The following is a 4890-nucleotide window of genomic DNA, read 5'->3' on the forward strand; positions in this document are numbered from 1 at the left end:
AGAGGGAAAGCAGCTAGTCATCACCACCCACCGCCAACTCTTGGGCTACTCCTTTTCCAACGAATAGGGGGGTTGACCGCCACATTATAACGCCCCCACGGCTGAAAGAGGGAACATGTTTGGTGTGACGGGGATTTGAACCCGCGACCGTCAAATTGCGAGTCGAACGCCCTAACCACCTGGCCATGCGCCACATAAGGTGTCATTCAGATTGAAAACTCCAAAAATACGATTACATTTAGGAAAATGTAGACCATATTGCGAATTTTTATATATATATATATAATCGACAAATAATGGCATTGCTAAAAGGTTCATTCTGCTAATCTAAACATGCTGACTTACCGTATGTGAAATAGATGAATTACTTCAATAATTCTATATACATAATATAGTTACGAGCATGTATCTTATGTATATTTCTTAGAAATTCATTTCAAATTATATTATATTATTGTATGATTTTCTTCTACATTTCTCATTGGTTTAAGTAGCCTACAATCTTTTATGACAATGAAACAAAAGACAATAACTTACTCGTTCTTTTTCTCCCTGAATTTCCGTAAAAGTTTACCAGTAAAAATTACTGTGATGTTACATCATAATAATCACGTTTCATTCATGGATCTTGAATCTTCCGTTACGCGTGTCACCTTCCTCCATCTCAGGATGTGTTGACCAATTTTTACCAAAACAATTTCGTCAAGAACACTGTATTTTCTCTTGGATTTCACGTGCTGGTTAAATTATTTATGCTCTGACGAGCCCACTATTTATTAGGCCTCGATGATGGCGTAATGATTTTAACAGGTTAACAAAGCATGTTAAAAGTACACTTTCGTTTGAAACATGACAAAACGTTCACAACAACGTTCTTTCAGCATGATGCCTACTATTTTCAGACGGTCCAAAACCAAAAACAACTTCCTTACTATTAGTCTTGTGCGTGTTCTGCTCTGTTCAGGCCCTAAATAAAACAACAGAAACATTAAGTTTGTACATCTTGTGCGTGTTCTGCACTGTTCAGGCCCTAAATAAAACAACAGAAACATTAAGTTTGTACATCTTGTGCGTGTTCTGCTCTGTTCAGGCCCTAAATAAAACAACAGAAACATTAAGTTTGTACATCTTGTGCGTGTTCTGCTCTGTTCAGGCCCTAAATAAAACAACAGAAACATGAAGTTTGTATGAAATAAAATCAACCAATATTTCAGCTTTTATTTGATTGTCATGAAAGTTTAATTGATACATCTTGTGCGTGTTCTGCACTGTTCAGGCCCTAAATAAAACAACAGAAACATGAAGTTTTTATGAAATAAAATCAACCAATATTTCAGCTTTTATTTGATTGTCATGAAAGTTTAATTGATACATCTTGTGCGTGTTCTGCACTGTTCAGGCCCTAAATAAAACAACAGAAACATGAGGTTTGTACATCTTGTGCGTGTTCTGCACTGTTCAGGCCCTAAATAAAACAACAGAAACATGAAGTTTTTATGAAATAAAATCAACCAATATTTCAGCTTTTATTTGATTGTCATGAAAGTTTAATTGATACACTTACATATATAAATATTAACAGTCAAGTGCATTACCAATATAATTAAGTGGTCTGGTTTCATATTATTGTTATATAAATCGTTGTTCTCATCTTATACTTTGTCACTTTGCATGCTTCACACTTTTCATGCTTGCCTTAGGATTAAGCTGTATAGCTGTCCCTAATATTGAACTACTGGCCTAAGATCAGGGAACTAGTCAGGAGTACCCGTCGCTACAAAGGTTTTGCTCGGCTTCTAGTAGAATAACGAGATTGACCGCTATTCTTGTTTGTCTGTCTTAGCACAGTTTACACAATAGGCTATACGTGCTCTGGCCACCGCAGGAATCAAACCCCAGATTTTAGGATTATAAGTCCCTAAACTCACCTCTGATTTATTGCGGTACGTTAACCCTAAAACTTGTGTACATCTGAAATTACGGAGAGTGTTCAGCGGCCACGCGGCGTGGAACCGCGGCGGACCTTCCCTGTAACTAAACAAATCTCAAACAGAAATACAGTACTTCTTTGAAGGTACTAGATCTGTGGTTGAGTTTTATACAAGTTCAGAATCGATAATTTTCAGAATAAAAGGAAATACAATAATTTTCGTGAACAAATCAATTGCCCGAAACCATTTATATTTCATGATATTGTGACAGTATTGTCAAAACGTAACTACTATCATTTAGCTGTGAAAAAGGTACACAACAGAATATGCAAAGACACACACAACACCAGGACTCTGTAAAATAAAATCATCTCGCAAGAACGTTCTTGCAAAGCAACGAGCTGGAGCTCATTTATTTTCATCTGTTTGCAAAAGCGATAACATAAATTCTCAATTTAATGAAAGCGAAGAAAATATCCGTTTTCAAACTAATAACTCGAGAAAATTAACGGGAGTATATATGTTTCCTTGTTCGGAAGTGATTGCCTGTCGAAATTCATCTCCAGGTTTGTTTGTTTTTCACTTCTGTTGTGAATTTTGATACAAAGAAACATTAATTTAGGATGAGATATGTAAATAAAGAATTCTAGTTTCAATGGAGTTCGAACAAAACAACTTGAACTTCTATAAATGTGAATCTGAAATGTGGCATTATAATACCTTTTTAATTAAACCCAGCGGTAGGCTTTAGGGCTTATAATGAGTTTCATCCCTGTGGTGGGCACAGCACAGACAGCCCATCGTAGAGCATAATATTGTTGTTGTTTTTTTGTAATTAAGCACAAAGCTACACAATGGGCTATTGTGCTCTGCCCTCCACAGGTATCTAAACCCGGTTTCTAGCGTTGTAAGTTCGTAGATATACCGCTGTGCCATTGGGGGAGTATCGTTAGTGAAGAGAGAATAGTGCTTTCGTGTAACTTCCTTTGTAGCGTTGGCTGGACATGCGGAAAGTCCAAGGTTCAATCCTCGACATGTTGCTGAACACGCTTTTCACTTTAAGCTGTGAGTGCGTTAAAAAAGGTGACAGTCAATCTGCTTTTCAGCTAAGAATAGCAGTCTAGGTGGCGAGTGCCTCTAACTGATTGCCTTCCCTCTATCCAGCATTTGTAAATTAGGGACACTGGGGGGTCGAGCATAAGCTTAAAGTTGATAATGTTGCAGTAACAATAAATTAACTCGAATATTTCACACCTAAAACATTAGAATTCAATAAAATAAATCCGGTAAAATATTTTTTCTTTCTTTTTTTTAACAGTAGTCAGTAGCAGCAATGATGAATATCTTTCTACTATTGTTTAACTTATGTAATGCTAACTGTAGTAACGATGACGTAACTGGCAGCTTCTTCGAGAACTTTCTATAAGAATTCTGAGGTTTAGCTGACAATACTAGGCTTAGACTTTGTGTAGAACTCTCCAGAAGAGTAAATATAATAGTTTCCCGAAGTCATATTGTCGTTTTTCATACTGTTAATTAAAACACGTGACATATATTATGGGATGTTATCGACAAGATTTACTTCACACGATATTCTGAATCGCTTGCATATTATTTTAAAATTCAAATGCTAACTTGATTTCGAGTTTTTATTCGATTGAGTGCAACAAACACGGTTTCAAAGGAACAACACTCGCATAATTAAATCATTAATGTGCTATTATGAATTACAGATCATACATTGATTTCTCTATATACATGTGAGAACTGACAAACCGTAAGAACCTCCCCATTTCACACTCTTCATCTGGCTGTCTTATCATCCAGTAATTATCCCAAGAGTGAACTACATATCTGGTTGAATGACGGGTGTTATTATAATGTGGTGTACATATTTTATCCGAATGGTTTCACAAGCAGGCAGCTTCTACAGCTCTTCTCTAAGAAACCAATCGATAATACAGTAATCCGCCGACTCCTCGTTGAAAACGACGTCTCATCTTCTGATTGGTCGGCACTATCGTGACGTAAAGACATCACTATTCATAACTATCAGTATAGGGTCCATGATGTTATTGTAAAACTGAGCAGCCATGAGGATGTATTGAATTGTTTTCTTTTTTTTTTTTTTACGATTGACAGCAAAAATGGTGCATTTACTGCAGAGTACCTAAGTGTTAGCAATAACCGCTTTTAGAAACGTCATTTTTGTAAACAACCAAGGGAAGATGGACTTTTCTTATCATAATTGAAAAGTTCTAAAAATAAAACGCTATCACGTCAGTTTCTTAGCAAAGTTATATAAGCCTTGCTAAAATTCTTCTTCATTTGCTTTGGTTCAATGACAAAGAATCCATAAGGTCACAAGGATGGTCAAAGAGGTTATATTGTTAACAGGTAGTTTTCTCAACACGATATAAAATGTTCCTTTTTTTTATCCTTGACACGAAACTCAATAACAATCACAATATCTTTATATTTATAGAATATGAGTGGCTTTAATTTTTTCCTTGCATTTCTGATAGTATTTTACAAAATCTCGTGATATTTTCTCTTTATAGAAATAATAAAATCTATATTTTTATGTTAAAACTTCTAGAGTATTGTAAAAAACACGAACTAAAGATAAATGAAGTGAAATTCACCGTGAACCATAAAATAGTAAAATGAGGCTTAAAAACTCCACCATTAACTAAAACGTAGTAAAGTTAGGCTTAAAAACTTCACCATTAACTAAAACGTAGTAAAGTTAGGTTTAAAAACTTCACCATTAACTAAAACGTAGTAAAGTGAGGCTTAAAAACTTCACCATTAACTAAAACGTAGTAAAGTTAGGTTTAAATACTTCACCATTAACTAAAACGTAGAAACGTTAGGTTTAAAAACTTCACCATTAACTAAAACGTAGTAAAGTTAGGCTTAAAAACTTTACCATTAACTAAAACGTAGTAAAGTTAGG

The 4890-nt window shown here is 35.1% G+C and overlaps 1 long non-coding RNA gene across 1 annotated transcript in view; it reads right to left on the reverse strand.

Moving 5' to 3' along the window:
* LOC111088030 overlaps nt 1-3581 on the reverse strand; it is a 44886-nt gene extending 41305 nt beyond the window's left edge. The window contains exons 1-2 of the long non-coding RNA XR_002612648.1: nt 3567-3581; nt 538-1156 (exon numbers count right to left, since the gene is read on the reverse strand). This is a non-coding gene — a long non-coding RNA (uncharacterized LOC111088030). The remainder of the gene's footprint in view (nt 1-537; nt 1157-3566) is intronic.
* Between the last annotated feature and the right edge of the window lie 1309 nt (nt 3582-4890).

Source organism: Limulus polyphemus, unplaced genomic scaffold (genome assembly GCF_000517525.1).
Source record: "Limulus polyphemus unplaced genomic scaffold, Limulus_polyphemus-2.1.2 Scaffold3010, whole genome shotgun sequence".
Taxonomy (NCBI): Eukaryota; Metazoa; Arthropoda; class Merostomata; order Xiphosura; family Limulidae; genus Limulus; species Limulus polyphemus.